This window comes from Pocillopora damicornis, chromosome 1, assembly GCF_964200805.1.
Source record: "Pocillopora damicornis chromosome 1, jaPocDami1.2, whole genome shotgun sequence".
Lineage (NCBI taxonomy): Eukaryota > Metazoa > Cnidaria > Anthozoa > Scleractinia > Pocilloporidae > Pocillopora > Pocillopora damicornis.
The window spans coordinates 34,696,496-34,716,268 of NC_142670.1; the positions used below are offsets into that span (position 1 = coordinate 34,696,496).

At 38.4% G+C, this 19,773-nt stretch overlaps 1 long non-coding RNA gene and 1 pseudogene across 1 annotated transcript; both read left to right on the plus strand.

The window, feature by feature from the left end:
* The first annotated feature begins 3,667 nt into the window (after nt 1-3,667).
* On the plus strand, nt 3,668-10,754 carry LOC149053488 (uncharacterized). Its single transcript, XR_016185586.1, has 2 exons — nt 3,668-7,440; nt 8,567-10,754. It is a non-coding gene; the product is annotated as an uncharacterized LOC149053488 (long non-coding RNA).
* An 8,234-nt stretch (nt 10,755-18,988) lies between these two features.
* Nucleotides 18,989-19,773, plus strand: LOC149053489 (uncharacterized; annotated as a pseudogene).

Consider the following 19,773-nt stretch of genomic DNA (forward strand, 5'->3'; position numbering starts at 1 on the left):
ATGGAGGAACATCACACTGCGCCAATCTAGAGTTTGATTAGCGAAATAAGTTTAAACATGGCGTTATCATTTGTGCTGGTACAAGTGAGTACATTGTGTATGTAAAGTTGAAAAAAAGCTATTCAGACAATTTGTGTCTTGGTATTTCTTAAACTCCCCCTCCCTGCAATCAATGTCGCCTGGATTATAATGAGGAATGCTCTAGATGACAGTGTGCAATGTTAGGTCTACATATATAAAACCGGACAGAAGACATCGGTCATCAGACAATATGACTTTGTTAGCAGATTATAACTCTAAATTATACGTCAGTTTCGAGAATACACGGTGCCCGCACCATGTTGATAAGCACAACGTAATTAAAACCCCTTTATATTACTTTTGGTAGGTTCTTGAACAACAACCAGTTGAAGAAATTACCATCAGGTATTTTCAGTAACAAGACCAAGCTGAGATCGCTGTAAGTTTGGAGTCTGTCTTATTTATGTAAGGAACGCGTAAAATCCATCGCGCATTGATAAAAATAACAACAGATACGAGCAGCGTTGTCTTAGCTCCAAATGAAATCAGCTACGAAGCAGGAATGTTTTATTTTTGTAAACATGGAATTTTTTTACCCTGCACGTACAATGGAGTAGTGGTGTAGGTCAAATGCACCCATCGACTCCACCCCCCTGCCCCCTGTGCTACACTCTCCCCTCACTTCTGCCGAACACTACATACCATTTCCATTTATATATCTTCATATTTTGCTCGCTTTTTAAATTATCAAAGAAAACTTGTAAAGTGTATTCCGAAGTTAATGTGTTCTGAAGTTAGTATTTTCAAAAACAATTTCCTTTTTAATCGTAGTTTATTATATTGTATAATCTCTTTGTCAAAGACTACACTACCAAGTTTCGCCTTTTAGAAGTTTTCCCATGATAAGCTTCTTTCGTCAAACAGTGGCATAGCTCGTCGAAAAGAAAATCTAGTAAACCAGAGAAAGAAATCTATACAGTGAAGGAACATCATACAGCGTCGATCTCCAGGCAACAAATCGAAACAGAGTCAGGTCAATAATCCCTAGGACATCCCTTAATTAACCTATTGCTTTATCTTTGTGAAATGAAAGTCAAAAATACCGGTAGTGACATTTATAGTGTTTCATTTGCACAGGGAGGGGCGTTCAAATGTTATCAAGTAGTTAGTTTGTTTATTACGATTTAGACATTCGTTCATATTCGGCATGTATTTACTATAGGAATTCGAAGTCCGAAGGTTTAAACCATCGTGACGAGTTTCCAAGTTGAACATGTGTTGTTTAACTTCCATAAGTGGAAGCGCATAGTTTGTCTAATAACTTGTCATAGAGCTGTTTCATACGTACTAAATAACTAACTAAAATATCTGTAAGTCAAAGAGTTGAGACTCTTCTTTGTAGTTTTCATCCTACTTACTGTTAAAAGGCAAGAGAAGAGGACATAATCAGATAATTTTAGGGACAGATAGCGACATTCATGACATCAGAGTAATAAGGCTTTGCCACCAAGGTCACAGATTTGTATCATTGTTTGATACATCAGTCTTAATACACCCGCCAGCCCCTGATATAAATGGTAAGCTTGGAACTTATCTCATATGCAGGAAGTCTGTAGTTTTGATTACTTGGTGATTATTTACCTAAATGAAATCTGATCAATCATTAATGATTAATTTATAGTAATCCATTGAGCACTTCTCGGCCTTGAAGCAGGGATGGGCCACTACAGGCCTATTTTTGCTTTCCAAAGGAAAGAGCGTCTCGTTGTCTCGTTCATTCGTGCTTGATTTTACATACTCTGAAAAGGATGAGTTCGTTAGTTACGCCGGAAGATAAACAAAAGACCATCAATGCAGCGAGATTACAAAGTCTCAAGCCATTATGTGACAAATCAAAGCAACTTCAGGTCAAATTTTAAGTACTTAGCTTAATGTGACCGGTTTTTAAGGACGCAAAGGTCAATAGTGCTAACCGGTGAGACCTACGTACGGGAAGCCCATGAAAGGTGCCTATTTTCGATGGATGCATGAGACCTGGGGGACAACAAGAAAAGTTAGGCGTGACATCATTTGAGGGCATGGGAAGTTCTCAGCAAGACATAAAGCAGCTTTTAAACTGTGTTTGAGCCGAATTTAAGCTGACTTTGGACAGAGAAATGGTGACAAATATGACAGTGAAAAATATGACGTTCCAACCTGATAGCAGCAGTAGCGCATCAGTTCTAAGCCTCAAACACCGCGGCAAATCTTCACTTCTACTGTTCCATTTCTAGGCCAGGTCTTCCAGGAGATCACATGTATCGGGACAGAAGCCATCGACATCCACTCTGGTTTACCCTTTTCCGCCATGGAAAGTCGTAGAGATGTAGAATAATTACTGCGTAGGCAAGAAGAACACAATTTTCTACCGCTACACAAATTTCAGTCATAATAGAACAGGAGTGTTGTGGAGCAAAATTCATCTTGCTGAAAAACGAGAGGTTCGAATTCAAATGAAACGAAGCGTCATTCATTGGACATGTGATGAAGAACAATGGATCGGATGCAACAGTCAAAATGGAGCGACCAGCAGATGCATCAGCAGCGCAAAGATTTATAGGGCTAGGAGAGGGCCACTGCAAAGAATGTTATTTATATTTTTATAGAGCTGTTTTATATGTTCCGAAAGATTATTAACCCTTCAAGTGAGATCCTCTGTAAGCTAAAGTTGTGTGTTTGTGATAACGGTACTTATGCTGGAGACACTGTGTATGTAAACTAAAACAAAACTATCCAGATAATTTGTGTCGCGGTATATTGCCCTCCCCTCCCTGCAATCGATGTCGCCTGGTTCATGATGAAGACTATTCTGAATGACAAGCCTTACGTATTGCATCGCTGGGTAATGAAAGGAGGGAGAAAAGGCATATGTAAGGCATTCAGTTGTTTTTAGTGCTTAAAAAAAAAAACAAGAAGTCTCAATTGGTTTTGAGCCGGATTTTAATTCGTAACGCTACCCTAGGTCTCCTTATCTATTTCTGAAAAAGAGACATTGGTTCTTGGACATGTGATTTTGTTAGAAGATAAGAAAATTAAGAAAAATACGACATTTTCAACACCCGACACCCTCTTTCTATTACTTTTGGTAGGTTGTTGGACAGCAACCAGTTGAGGAAATTACCATCAGGCATTTTCAGTAGCAACACCGAGCTTGAATATTTGTAAGTTTGGACTCTGTTTTATTTTTGTCTAAGGAACGCGTCAAATCCATTGCGCATTGTTGAAAAAAAAACCAGCAGATACGAGCAGCGTTGTCTTGGCTCCAAATAAATATCAGCTACGAAGTAGGAATGTTTAATTTTCGTAAACATGTAATTTATTTCCTCTGCAAGTAAAATGGGGTATGGGTGTGGGTCAAGTGCATCCTCTGACACCACCCTCCTATCCCCGTGTTACATTCCTGTCCTCACTTCTGCTGAACACTACTTTACGAATCTTTAAATTTTTTAGATCTTTTGATTTTGCTCGTTCTTCAAATTATCAAAGAAAACTTATGACGTCTATTTCAAAGTTAGTATGTTCTGAAATTAGTGCTCTGAACGAAAATTCCTTTCTATCTCTGGTTTTTTTTTCTTTTTTTACACAATCTCCTTGTCAAATACTTCACTTCTAAGTTTCGCCTTTTACAAGTTTTATAATGGTAAGCTTCCTCGGTCAAAAAAGTGGCATAGCTCATTGTAAAGAAAACCAAGTAGACCAGAGAAAGAAATCTATTCAATGAAGCAATGTAATGAAAATCGAAACAGGGTCAGGTCAATATTCAGTGGAGCACTCCTTAATTTACCTATTTCTTTATCTTTGTGATATGAGAGTCGTAAGTACTTGTTAGTGACACTTCTGGTGTTTAACTTGCACAAGAAGAGACGTCAAAATATAAATAAGTATCTAGTTCGTTTAGTATCATTTAGTCATTCGTTCATATTTGGCATGTAGTTTCTATAGGAATTCGATGTTCGAAGTTATTTAGGTTTAAGCCATCGCAATGAGTTTCCAAGTTGGACATCTGTTGTTTAAATTCAATAAGTGGACGCTCGTATTTTGTCTACGAACGTTTTATAGAGCTGTTTCATACGTCCCAAATAACGAACTAATATATCTGTTGGTCAAAAGTCAAGACCATTCTTCCCAGATTTAATCCTACTAATTTTTTAAAAGGAAGAAGAGTACATGAAGAGATAATTTCAGGGACAGTTAGTGACGTTTAAGGCATTAAAATATATAGACTTTGTCCCCAAAGTCACAGATTTATATTAACGTATGATACATCAGTCTTGATGACTCTTCAGCTTCGAAGAAAAAATGCTAAGCTTGTAATCTATCTTATATGAAGGAGTAATATAGTTTTTAATTACTTAGTGATTATTTACCCTAATAAAATCTGATTTATCATTAATCATTAATATATAGTAATTAATTCAAGCACTTCTCAGCCTGATTCCCTTTAGACCGTCGAGTTGGGAAAAGGGGGAAGTGAATGGCCACTAGAGGCCAACTTTTGCTACTTAAGGGGAAGGGCGCCTCGTTGTCTCGTTCAATCGAGCTTGATTTTGAATGTGCTGACAAGGAAAAGTTCGTTACTTAGGCCGGAAGATAAACAAAAAAACATCAATGCAGCAACATGACAAAGTCTGAAGGCTGCTATGTGACAAATCAAAGCAAAGTCTGGTCACATTTTAAGTACGCAGGTTACTAATTGATAATAGCGTAAAAAATGTTCTCAATGTGACCGGTTTTTAACTGAAGCCTCTAGAGGTCAAAACTACTTACCAGTTAAACCTGTATTAGTTCGCGTACAAAGGAAAGCGCATGAAAGGTGTCTATTTTCTATGAATTTACAAGGCCTGGAGAACAACAGGAAAACTCATAACATTTATTCGAGTCTCTCAGTAAGGCTCTCTAAGAGTCCGATTGTGGCCATCAACTCCTTTTCAAAGTTCTGTTTACCCTGTCTTTTCTGATATGTCGGGCTGCTAACGCTAATGGTGGCGTGGCAAATTCTCAGCAAGACATATAGCAACTTTTAACCTGTGTTTTAGTCGAATTTAAGCTGACTTTGAACCGAGACACGGCGACAGAACCTAGACAAATATGACGTTCCAAGCAGATAGGAGCTGCAGCGCATTAGTTCTAAGCCTCAAACACCGCAGCAAATCTTCACTTCTGTTTACCAGCTCTTCTGAGGCTATATCTTTTTGTGGATTTGGAAAAGAATTGGAAAAATTAGCTTCAAACATGGAATTTACCCTCAATTTACACTCGCAGTACCGAGTAGCGTCTTTCATCACATGTATCAGGTCAGAAGCCGTCAATATTAACTCTGGTTCACCATTTGCCTTCAAGGAAGAGAAAGGTAGGATCGATAAAGTCTTAGAGTCGTGGACTAATTACCGCTTAGGCAAGACGAACACAATTTACGAGCGCTAAACAAATTTCAGTGATAATAGGGTAAGACCATTGCTGAGCAAAATTCATCAAGCTGAAAAAGGAGAAGTTAGAATTCAAATGAAGCAAAGTGCCATTCATTGGACATGTGATGACAAAGAATGGATTGAATTCGAAGGCAGAGCATAGGAAATCGGATGCAACGGTCAAGATGGAGCAAACAGCACATGTATCAGCAGTGCAGAGATTTATAGGGCTAGTGAGGCACCTTCCTATATTCCTTCAAAACCTTTCAGAAATGTGAGACCATTACGCCGCCTGACACACAAGAATGCGAGTGGATCTGAACTCAAGAGATTCAAAGCACCAATAGTCAAGTACTTCAGCGAGAGTGACCCAAAAGAGGACTAAGGAGATGCGTCCATGTATAAGCTTAGCTTTTTACTGATGGAGCATGGTCAACCAGTGACATCTAGAAGTGGGGCACTCCCGTTGGCAGTGAGGAAGTGTTCAAAGATCGAGAAGGAATTTTTTTGCCTCGGTCCTTGGTATACAGCGTAACCACCTATATGTGTTCGGTAAGAAAGTCATCCTGCGGACTGCTTTTGTTGCGACTTCAGCAGTATGACTAAAAGATATGCTACAAGCCTAGGAAAGGTATGCTGACAGCCAACACTTTGTCAAGAGGTTACATAAAGGACTGTGAGCGTTCCCCCCCCAGAAGTAGAGGTCGAACGCCCACATACCTATCACTACCTTCCAGACAACTGATTCAAGGACATCCAGACAGAGAGAGAGACGACTTGTCCCTCAGCGCTTCAGAGCTTGAAAAACACAATCTTGGAAGGCTTCCTTGTTGCAAAAGTTAGACTAACCAGCTTGACAAACCCACAGTGGCAATACCAAGTAAGGCCCAGTCTCTCTCTGTGACACCTGGCAATTTTCAAGAAATCGCCCATAGATTCTGTACGCAATAAGTCTATTGGACTTCAAGAAATACGACGACAGTTGAAAACGCTCAGATGGGATCTGAAAGTGTGAACAAGGACCACGAGAAATTTGTGCACGGCACCGGGCAACCGAAAGCTTCGTCGAAAAGTGGAATTATTTCTGAGGTCCAAAATGTCCGTTCGGAAATCAATCTCATCGAGAATCAACTGATCATGAACCAACCAATTCATTTAGATGGACATAATCGAGGAGTTTCCGAACTTAAACTGGCGGAGATGGAAAGCAAATTGACATATTACAAAGCCACTTAAAAACAACTGAAAAAAGGAAAAAGCAAGCCTTTAGAATATTTAAAGTCCAATTTCATTGAAAGGAACGACTTCCTTCTTATAATCTGAGAAATACTGGGATCATAATTGCACTTCTGCTCTCAGAATTTTTGAAGTGAAGCTCTAGTTACGGCAATACAGTGTTGTGAAGTAGCTTAGGTCGCCACTCGTGTCAAGCGTCATTGCTGACAGAATTTAAACTTTGATAAACCTTCCCAATTTTTTAGTCAGTTCTCCTTTCATTATATCTGTAGCACGGCATCCATGCAAAGCTGTATTATGACTTGCTATATTTTAGTCTTTTAGAAGTACAGAAGGTAGAAGTACGACGTTTTTACTTGGCAGACTCCGTGTCAGTGTCTATATTTATAATCATAATCTTGTAATTCCACGAGGATTGACCGTGAGTAAACGTAAAGGTCTTTCGCGTAAATTAAGTGACACATTCTGACATGAAAAGGAGGCGATTTATGTTAAGAGCGTTTTATCGGATAACCATTTATTTTCTTTATTCTTTATATCAGTATAACAAATTTCTTATGCATATCGATGTTTTACTTGACAATGCCAAACTGACAGCTTAAAGAAGGCCACTATTAACAATTTCAAATTGCATTTCTAATTTTTTTTGTTTCTTATCTTTCAGAGTCTTGTCTGATAACCCGTTGAAGAGTTTGCCATCTGACATTTTCGCTACAAATACTAAATTGATTTGGTTGTAAGTTAATTTTTCCTCTATTAAGGGACATGAAACAATATTTGTCTTTGTATTTTAAAACACATTAACCCACTATTACGTGTTTATAGATGTTTGGGTACCTCTTTTAGTTTGAAAAACAAGAAAAATTTCACTCTGATATTATGATTATACGCTGAGACTAACAGATCATATGACAACATTCGAAAGGCTTTAAGGAAAGAGTATAAAATAAAATAAATTGGACAATGATCCTCGAAGTTGACCTGTATTTCATACAATTGCAAAAACTGAGAAGCCCGAGCAAAAATTCAGGCTTCAACAAGATTCAAACCCGTGCCTCCCCAAACCTAGTGGGGTGCCTCAACCAACTGAGCTAAGACGCCACTCGTTGAGATCAGGGCACATTTTGGAGGGTTCTTCTATCCCGTAGAGGAATATTATCATATTTTTTGATGAAATAAATTTTGCGGATGAAAATCAAGCAAAGCAATGATCCTTGCAGGTAAGGTGCAATTGCACAACCGCGCCTGCGAAGATCAGTTTTGTACTTGATTTTCATCTGCAGGTCAAAATGAAACTTATTTCTTAAGAAAATAGGATCAAAATACAAGACAAGATATCGCAAGAATTTTCGGAATCATGTAAAGAGGAAAATACGATGGTGTATTCGAGAATCATAAAGATAACCTTTCTATATGTTTTCGGAGCAACAGATTCGGAAAGGAAACGGGGAACCACAAATTATCGTAAGATGAACCACCAAAAAATAAGAAAGCCTGTTTCAGTTCATCTATCATGGGAAAAGGCCCGAAAGGTGGCCTAAGACCGATGTAGCTGGAGGATTGTTTTCGAGGCCTTATGAGTAGCTTGTTTCTCCGTCAAGGGGTACATAACTGAGTTAGGATAAGCTCGACAGACAAAACCTTGCTCGTCTTGACTGGTGAGAATATTAAAACATATGTACATGGCTGCACCATTTTGATTTCACGGTAAAATCTAAATAATAATCATTTTGAGTTGTCTACACAATCCTCAAGCTGCATTTCAAAACTGAGTTTATTCCACTAGTCATCTGGTTTATTACTTTATATGCATCCCAGCTCTGGCCTTTATTTAGTGTGCTAAATTTTCGTCTAATTCATAGGTACTTGTCTGAAATACAATTGCACCACCTACCTCCAGGAATCTTTGACAAGAACACACAGCTAAGGTTTCTGTAAGTAACCTCATTTTTTTCTGTCTGATCCGCGCTCCTAGATTCTTAGTGATGCAATGTAAGCGTTAATAAGATTGACAAAATTTGCAAATATTTTATTCATAATATGTAGCTATTTAAGTACAAAATAAATTCATCTTTAATTAACACTACTAGTCAACTTTCGCACCTGCAGAATAAGAACTCTAATCTCAGACCAGCTGCACAACAGTTCTACAGGCCTCCAACTGCTTTTTGTTGCTGTCCTTGTTTTATTAAATTTATCAGATTATTCGTTTCGCTTTGTAAATCAAGAATTAGTATGAAATATCATGAAGATCACATATCGACTGTTACATTCTGGATCTTTGTCCAGGACTAACCGTTTATGAGATTCTATCCTCTGTATAAAAGGCACCAAGAAGTGCCTTCATTAAATAAAAAGATCATTGCGATTACCATCATTAACAAATTTCCATATCTATGTCAAATTTAATTATAATCTTATGTTGTAAAATGAGTTAAGGGTTAAGTTAGCACAAACAACTCTTCGCTCAATGACAGTGATGCCGACTTTTGCTCACAAGTCAAAACAACCGTAACTGTCTTCGACAACAGCCCTGAAAGGTTTCAGTAGTACCCCTATCTAAGCAGATAAACTTCTAGTGGATCTTTAAACTAATTGTCAGTTTAATATGGTAAATAACGCAGACGCCTGAATGACAACGACATGAAAGGGTTGAATGGAACTGCCTTCAAAAACTTGACAATGCTAGAGGAACTGTAAGTTAATATATCAATACTGTTGTGGAGGGAAAACTGTTTTTGTAACGCAGCAGCATTCCCCTCTTATACCGCCTTGTCTATACTTGTTTTTCAAATTAACTCTTTTCCTTTCTCTTTTCTTCCCTTCCCCTCAGTGATCAAAAGACAAGTCAGTAAATAACTGTTTTAATAAAACTAAACATATTTATATACAGGTCACATATTTTTTTTTTAATTCAACACAGATGGTTGCAAGACAACAACTTCACGGAATTTCCTCCTAATTTATTCCAAGATCTAAAAAACTTGAAAGAACTGTAAGTTTTTTCATTCCAAGCTTTCCCTTGTTTTAACTCAATGACTACATAAAGTGTTCCAACACTTAGTAAAATTTTCCCTTCTTTTGTTAAATCATAGCTAGTGTATTTTAACACAGATTCTGGTAGTATCATACTTTTCGTCCCTTTCACTAATTAGAGCATATAGAAAATTTTTCCAGTTGCAGATTATAAAATCTTCCCATCTGCACTTGTAACACATTTTAAAATTGAACCATCTGGAATTTTGTGTTTGCTGCTGAACTGACATTTGAGTGACAACGATCATATATACAACAATGAAATTCATGCATGTTGTTACGGGAAAATTTACTGATTTTCCCGTGTGTGTTATTCGGTACATATTTATTCGTAAACTTTCACATTTAATCATTTCAAGTCCTTTCATTTTAATAAATCAAAAAATGCATAAAAACCACAGTAGCTTTTAGAATAGATTTTTGTTCTTACTCGCTTTCATCATATGCACCTGCTTGTCGGCACTTTTGTTATTTATTACATGGTTTTTTTTAAGTAAATGTGGGTGTTGATGGTCTTTCTGGAAACATTGGTTTTCATGGTAGATAGCAGCTGAGTTTAAACGCGTAAATTTAATTTCTTTTTTTGCGATGGTTTCCAAACCAACCTTGCATAAATAAGCAGAAACTTTTAATTGCTTTTCCGTTTTTTTATTTCTTGAGCTGCGCTACTGCAATTAAGATAGGTATTGTTTTCTATATCAGAGCTGTAAAATCGCACCTAGGTTTCCTACTTTAATGGCCTAGAGTTTATTGCATCCGTCTTTTTAATTTTTGAGATTCTTTCCGTCGTAGAAACAGATGGAATATTTAAGTAGTTTTCGTTTAACTTCAAAGAGACTTTTTCCGCTCCTTTGTGTCCTAATTCAAATATTGCGATTTGTGTAACAATAGCACTTCACACCAGTTACTTCTTAAGCAAGTACCTTGTACAGCTTCGATGATTACAACCTAGAGTATGCTAGAGGTCATGTCGCTTGTTGGCCTGACCTAGAATAAAAGTACTGTGGAACCAAAGATTGTCTTATCCTTGACGTCCGTATAAGCTCGCTCGAAGTAGATCTCCGTGTACCAGGAAATCGTGACGAGTTTCCGTTCTCGCTGCCAAGTCGTCTCTACAGAGTTATTTCCCCCAGTTGTTATTGTGCCGTCCGCGAAGGTTCAGTTTTCCAGTTAGCGAGCGAAAACCTATCGTCACAATGTTATGAATATCAGAGTTGTTTTTATGGGTTATCTTTCTCTCTTAGATTACGAGCTTAATGATTTCATTATTGATCCAAGAGAGGCAGCCATTGCCAGTGTTGGGGAAAAGAATTCAGTATGCACGCAGATCTCAAGTTTTCAGCGGCCTTCAATTGCTTTTCGTCATAATATTGACCGAACTAAATGAATGAAGTGAATCTTGAATATTCTCTGTACTATAAGACAAAACATTGCATGTGTATCACTACGTACTTGTCTTTGTTCTTTGGTTGTTTCTGATGACCAGAATCTTCATGTATTTTTACCTATAAATTTCAGTTTGCAGACTTAATGAAAATGCATTTTCTTGTTTCGTCATTCCTATCAGCTATCTGTCAAATAACAAGTTGAAGAGTCTACCAGACGGACTTTTTAACAGCCTTTCCAAGCTGACATATCTGTAAGTGAGTTAGCTATTTAACCAAGGAGATAATTGGACAGAACCAAATGATCGTTCTTAAAATATATTTTTTTAAAAGCACAGCCATCATAGTTGAAACATCGTGAAGTTTTCCAGCTCGTATTTGCAAATCTTAATTGAAGTAGACGATGCTATCTTATGTATTTGTTGTGCTTTGGTTAGTAATGTTAAGTTACTTTGTGGTGTAAGAATTTAATAGCTTCTGTTTAAATAGCAACCTTAACGATTCCCAGATTTCAGTTGGTAGCTCTAACATAAGCGAAATCTTTGTAACTGTGTAATAATTGTTTTCAGGGATTTATCAAACAATGAACTTGAAAAAAAGACCTAAAAACAAACTTACAAAGGTACTAACATATCGGTCTCGCTTGAGCCAAGGGTCAAGAGTCAAAAAACATCAAGAGGTCCTGGTTGTCAAGGCCACTCGAAATCAAAGGGAAAATTACTTGAAAGGGATGCTGAATCAACTTTTATGTGCGCGTGGCGATGCTCAAAGGACCGATGACAAAAACAAAATAAAAAAATAAACTAGAATTAAACGTTAGAGGTACGTTCGTGGCTAAGACGTGAAGACAATTATTAAATTATTATTTGCGGTAAAAAGATCCTGTCATTGAGAAGAAGGGACCACGCAGGGAGATCTGATCGCTGTGGCTCTTTTTGTTCTTACCGTCCAGCCTATGATCACGTGTCTACAGGTGGCGTCCGCGGCAAAGCAGACGTAGTTCCCCAATGATGCTGGTGGGACAGGTTATACTACAGAAATGAATAGAATGGAAGGCACAACGAGGCGCGGCCATAGGCTTACGAAAGTAGGAAGAGGATTTTACAGTGAGAAGGTGGCTGATTGGGTCAGTGAAGTAGGGTAATTGGCGGAGTTCGCTCAGACGCAGCCAGTCACAGTCATGCTATGCCGTTTCCATCTCGGGCTTAAAAAATCGGTGGACACACTTTCTGGTAACACTGCCCGAGGCATTAGAATCTACTAGAGCCATTGGAGAAAGGAAGAACTCTTAGATTTATTCCTGGAATATCGAAACACAAGTGTAATCAGCTGGCTACGACCATGCTAGCTCTAATGTTCGCCTTGGAGGCGCCTGTGCCTTGCAAATCCAAGCCAGAAGTACGCTTGATCAGTCAAAGTGTCAACGCACCTCGTTAAGTATCTCAAACATTTCAATCACAACAGCTAACAGGCGAGTCTCTTAGTAAGTCGGAACAGAACGTAGTCACTTTCGAAAGACCAGGAGAACCACAAAAGATCGAGAGAGTGCTTGACCAAGTACCTGGAAAAGGCTGGCAATACTTCCTTTCCGAGAATTAAGCTCCAACCTGATTAAACAGGAGTTCCGTGCTGCTGTCAAACTACAACATCACTGGCCAGTGGATGATATTACAGCTGAACAGAGGATCTAACAAAGCACAAGGCTAGTCATTCATGCACGTGGACTTTACGAGCACCAATGATCGGAATTCTTTGATGTCAGGGTTTGCCACCCAAATGCGAAGTCCTGTAACAGCCTAGAGCCACAAAAAACCCACAGATATGCATGAGAATAAGAAGAAGCACCACTACTTAAGGAAAGTTCTCGACATTTAACACGAAACAAATATGATAGTACTCGAAAGTAGTCCCATAATTGTATCTTTGTAATCATTATTATTGTTATTATTGCTATGGTTGCTTTTTTTCCACAAAATGGGCCCTTGTTTGGTAACCTTAACACCGGCTGCCTTGTCATTGAAATGCGATAAATTTCGATTTGATAGGATTTAATGAGGCAAGAAAAAATAAAATGCAACGCCAGGGAAAGAAAAAGAGTTCATGAACATTCTATGAAAAGAGGGGAGAAGGGGGAGGGGGGGAGATGGTCACTACTAGAGGCCTATTTTTTGCCACCCGAAGAGAAGGGCGCTTCGTTGTGTCGTTGAATTGTACTTTGTTTTTGAATCTGCTGACAAGGATGAGTTTGTTACTTACGCCGTAGATAAACGATAGACCATCAATGGAGTGACATCACAAAGTCTCTAACCTCTATGTGACATATAAAAAAAAAGTCCTGTCATATTTGAAGTACGCAGGTTACTAATTTATCCTAGCATCCCAGTTGCACCTTGTTGCGCCCAAGAGTTGATTCAATCTGACAAGTTCATGAGGATCTAAGAGTCCCAAGTACACACCAGTGAAAGAACTAAATGTTCACTGTAAAGTGGAGAAAGGTGCTTATTTCGATAAGTGCGGGAGGCCTAGAGAGACAAGAAGAAAACTCAGGCATAACATCATTTTTTGGAGTCTTTCAATAAAAAATCCATCCTTTGAGAGATAAAAATCACAGGGAGGACACTGTGTATCTAAAGTTACAAAAAAATTATTCAGACAATTTGCGTCTTGGTATATGTTAAACTCCCCCTCCCTGCAATCAACGTCACCTAGCTTGTAAAAATGCTTTAAATGACAGTGTGTAACCTTAGATCTCAATATGTAAAACTGGGCAGAAGACATCGGTTTTTAGACAATGTGACTTTGTCAGCGGATTATAATTCTAAAAAAATGTAATTTTCGAGCATTCACGGGGCCTGCACCATGTTGACTAGCACAATGTAATCAAAACCCCTCCCTATTACTTTTGGTAGGCTTTTGGACAACAACCAGTTTTTTTTTTACCAATTTCAATTATTTTACCCTGCACGTACAATGGATCAGTGGTGTAGGTCAAATGCACCCTCTGACTCCACCCTCCTATCCCCTGTGCTACACTCTCCCCTCACTTCTGCTGAACACTACATACCATTCCCATTTATATATCTTCATATTTTGTTCGCTATATAAATTATCAAAGAAAACTTGTGAAGTGCATTCCAAAGTTAATGTGTTCTGAAGTAAGTGTTTTCAAAAAGAATTTCCTTTCTTATCGTATGTAAAGTTGAAAAAAACTATTCAGGCAATTTGTGTCTTGGTATTTCTTAAACTCCCCCTCCCTGCAATCAATGTCGCCTGGATTATAATGAGGACTGCTCTAAATGACAGTGTGCAATGTTAGGTCTCTATATGTAAAACCGGACAGAAGACATGGGTCATCAGACAATATGACTTTGTTAGCAGATTATAACTCTAAATTATACGTCAGTTTCGAGCATACACGTTGCCTGCACCATGTTGATAAGCACAACGTAATTAAAACCCCTTTATATTACTTTTGGTAGGTGGTTAAACAACAACCAGTTGAAGAAATTACCATCAGGCATTTTCAGCAACAACACCCATCTGATATGGCTGTAAGTTTGGAGTCTGTCTTATTTATGTAAGGAACGCGTTAAATCCATCGCGCATTGATAAAAATAAAAACAGATACGAGCAGCGATGTCTTAGCTCCAAATGAAATCAGCTACGAAGCAGGAATGTTTTATTTTTGTGAACATGGAAATTTATTCCCCTGCAAGTACAATGGAGTAGTGGTGTAGGTCAAATGCACCATTTGACTCCACATTCCTGCCCCCTGTGCTACATCCCTATCCTCACTTCTGCTGAACACTACATACCATTCCCATTTATATATCTTCAAATTTTTCTCACTATATAAATTATCAAAGAAAACTTGTGAAGTGCATTCCGAAGTTTATGTGTTCTGAAGTTAGTGTTTTCAAAAAGAATTTCCTTTCTGATCGTAGTTTATTATATTGTATAATCTCTTTGTCAAAGACTGCACTCCCAAGTTTCGCCTTTTAAAAGTTTTCCCATGATAAGCTTCTTTGGTCAAACAGTGGCATAGCTCGTCGAAAAGAAAATCTAGTAAACCAGAGAAAGAAATCTATACAGTGAAGGAACATCACACAACGTCGATCTCCATGCAACAAATCGAAACAGAGTCAGGTCAATAATCACTGGGACACACATTAATTCACTTATTGCTCTGTCCAGACAACAGAGGGAAAGAATACAACCGTGAAATTTAAGATTTTATCAGCTTTTGATTGACTTTTTAAAAGTAGCCATTTAAACATGGATTTGTCATGAAGATTAATATTAAAATATAATACCTACATAATAGTAGTATCATAATTGTTATTATAAATGTCATTGTTATCATTACCAAATGTAGTTATTGCTGGGGTTGCAGGATTTATTTCACACTTTGTTGTATCCTTTGTTTGGTATCCTTAACCCTGAGACTCTTCACCAGCTTCCTGTCATTGAAATGCGATCAATGTTTGATTTTCTATGATTTATAAGGCTAGAAAAGATTATATGCAACGCTAGGGAAAGATAAAGAGTTAAAGTACATTCTATGCGCACCGACATCAAATAAACAACTACGAGAGTTTACCGCTCTACGCTTGCGAGGTGTAAATGAATGATGAACCAAGGTTAAATGAAACCATTCGGCAAAATACGAGAAAATACTGTAGAAAAAAGTGGAAGCACTCGATTTTGAGTTCAAAAATTTTATTCACATTTTTGTAGAGCTGTTTCATATGTCCCGAAAGAACATTAGCCCTTCAAGTAAGATCCTCTGTGAGCTAAAGTTCTGTGTTTGTGATTACGGTACTCATGCTGGAGACAACTTGAACTGCAGCTACGGTTGTTCTTCATCGGTGTTGGTCATACAGTGATATTCGTTGCGGTTCCAATGTAATAAAATTAAACATCTATTTGCGGCTCTTTTATTGTGCTGTGACCGTGAAAAATTAACCTTTTCCTAAGCTGCAACACCTGGCAAGACCCAAGTAGTGGAAGCCGGAGACACTAGATCTCGACGGTTGTAAAAGCCATCAAGTTACTCGCAGGACTATGCATAAGTATAATCGAATGGCTGCCTGTAGACCACCCAAAATATGAAAAAAGGGAAACATTGAACACATAGAGCCTGACTTTACTCGTACGAAAGATTCACAGTAAGTTTTTTTTAATTTAAGCTTCTTCAAAAGTGTTAAAATTGTGTCTTTTTACCATTTTCTGTGAGAATATGGATGTAATTGTAAGCCTGTGGTGTGAGGTCTGAGGCGCGAAACGTTTTTATTCGTTAGTTTCCTGAGATGAAAACTAAATTGAAACGACCATCATACTTTAACTAATGACATAATGACCCTGATATTACTTACCGTTCAACAGAATTCAAACTATGTTTAAGTTCTCGCATTTGACGTCTCCTTGAAATATGAGAAAGCCCATACTATTTTTCCGTCAATGATAGATTTTGTAAGCGGCCCATAATCAATCATAAGATATTTTTTTTATGAAGTAAGAAAGATCTTATCACCAATCCCTAGCTTTCAAATGTTTTTATCCCTTTCGCTCGCAAGATCTCATCATTAACTCTCTCTACTGTCTGCCATAAATCCTTAAGATGTTAGTGCGGAGAATTTGGCATTGGATCGACTAATAATCTACTAAATCATCTTTTTCTCTATTCTCATCACATGTGTACTTGATATTGTAAGGATATTTTGAAGAGAAATTCTGTCTTGGTCATTCATGGGAGTTAAAGGGTTAAAGCGTCTTTTTTTCCGAGGGTTAGGGCTTAGTAGTAATAATGCCTATATACACTCATCACGACAGTGTTTACACGTGAAGACTTTCAAGGGTTTTTTCTTTTCCTGTTTCCTTTGAAGGTTCAGGCCCACTACCAATTGTATTTCTGATCAAGTAAACTTTGGGATACGGGCAGCTTTAAACCTATGAAGCGACCACACTTAATGAAAAATAAGATGCCATACGTCCTTCTACTGAGCTTTTTTTCCGAGAAGTTTCTTCAATATGTGAGGGCTTATTGGCTATTAACCAGATTTGTGGAGATTTTGTGGTTAAACAACCTCAGGTATTTTCATTTCAAATATTTTGAAAAATAATATAGAACCAGCTATATTCAACATGGTTTCTTCACTGTGGACCACTATCTTTAACGTTATTCGTCACCAAGAGGAAATAATGTGCCTAGTCATCACCTATCCATCACTCGAGAGTTCAAAACCACAGAGTATATATCACTGACTATAAAGCATGTAAATTATGCTTCATAAAGCCTGAAAGGAAGAATAACATGCCGGTTCCCTTTTAATCACCTCTTTTAAAGTCTCAGACGGTGTAGACAAAGCGGATAAATGAGTGTACATGCTTGTAACACACGAGAAATTTTACGCGCGTAAAGGAATAGGAACGACAATATTATATAGTATAACTATCGAGGCAAAATGGCGGCATTTTTTAAATTCCCATTGTCTGTTTTCATTTCACGAGGATAAACCCAAACCAAAAGAGACAAGACTACCGTTTTCAGGAAAGTTTCCGTCTACGTCACTAAAACCCTCTAAAACCTTAAAACCTTCTACGTCACAAAATAAAAATATGTTGCAGAAGCAGGTGTGGATTTATCAACCGAAGTAGAGCAACCTGTATATGGCTACAAAGTTCGTGGCACCTTTTGCCTTAAGCCGGCGACACACCTTGGGATTTTATGCGCCAATTGCAGCCAATTTGATCGCCACAGATAGCTACGGACACACGGTGATTTTTTTTGCCGATCGCGACAATGTGAGGCTGACGTTTAAAAATTGCACAAACCAATATAAACAAACAGAATGGCGGCAGCGAAGCGAAAAAATTGTTGGCTGCTGCCATAATTTTGCACCCAAAGCGCTCCAGGAAGCGTTCTTAAAAGTGGGACAATGGAAAAGTATGGTCAAAGACATGGATTTATTGAAACGCAGAGTCTTTCTTGAGACGATTACCGTAGTCGCTCGACGTTACACCAAATAAGCATGGCTTTTCTGACCACAGTGTGGTCAAATTTACCTCTTTTTCTTCGGTTCAGAAACAATTTTCGATGCCTTCCGCCATTTTGAAAAATCATGTGATAATATCGCCCAACTTGATTGGTTAATTTTACTGCCGACTGCCAGAGTAAAAAGGCGAGAAAATTGCGGGAACGGGCAGACTTAGCGAATGCCGGCGAATTAAATCGCCGATATCTGACATGCCAGATATCGGCGATTTTATACCCCGATCGCGGGGATTGGCGAATATCGCAATCGCCGCACCGAGCACAATTGGCGATTTTCGCCGATCACCGTGATCGGCGCATAAAATCGCCAGTTGTGTCACCGGCTTTAGCGCTTCTTTACGTCATTCGCCTCCTCGGTGGCCAAATCCCTGGCGAAAAAGTTTGTTTTTTTTGGTGGAAAACCAGCGTCAGCTTTGTTTGCAAAGGAATAAGAATGGTAGCCCTAAACGCTCAAAAGGCACGAGTAATGAAGCATGCGCAGTCATTTTGTCGCTGTGTCTTACGGGCATTATTTCAAATAAAACTGTTGAGACATTTTGTGTTATTATTTTAAATTATCCCACTCTTTAAAAAGTACAAAGAACATTAGCACAAAAAGTTTTTTTGCGGGTATGTTCCAGGACCTCAGGCAGAACATGAAAAAATATATGTTCTCTTGTATTTTTTGCCCATAACTATCAAACGTTACCTAAACAAAATAACGAAGGTGGGCCAAGGGTTAAGAGTCAAAAAACGTCACTCAAAAAAGGCCACTCGAAATCAAAAAGAAAACTTCTCTAAAAGGATGCTAACTCAGCTTTTATATACGCATGGTGTTGCTCAAAGGACCCATTACAAAATCAATAAAAACATTAGTAAACATTATAGGTACGTTCGAAACTAATACGTAGTGACAATTACTAACTTATCGCTGGCGGTTAAGAGATCCCGCCGCTGAGAATAAGGGAAAACAAAGGGAGATCCGATCGCTACGGCCCTTTGTGCTCTTAGCATCCAGCCTCTATCCAGGAGTCTACAGGTGAGGTCCACAGCAAAGCAGTGCTGGTTCGCCAATGATGGGGTTGGGGCAGGCTCCACTACAGAAATCAAGAGATGGCGGAACATGTTGACTACCCTGGGTCCAGATTTTGGCTATTTCTTAAACGCCAAGAAGTGCTGGATTATCGCAAAGCGGGACAAGAAAGAAAGTGTGAAAGAAATATCTAAGGACACAGACATTAATATGACAATGGAAGGGAAGAACCATTAAAGAGCGGCGATCGGCTCACGAGAGGAATTCGTCAATGAGAAGGTGTCTGATTTGGTCAGTGAAATAGTTCAATTCGTATAGTTTCCTCAGATATAACCAAAGGCATGCCTCGCCTTTCACCTTCGGCTTAAACATCGCTGGACTTACTTTCTAAGAACACTGCCCGACATCCAGGATCTATTAGAGCCACTGGAGAATGCAATATTTCTAGTGCTTACTTACACTTTTGCTCCCCAGTGCCCTAATATGGTGAAATGGCTTAATTTTGGGGTACAAAACGAGCGTATCTTCAAACCTCATGAAGCCTCTTATGTGATGCTGTTCAAATGTTTTTGCGACACGTAG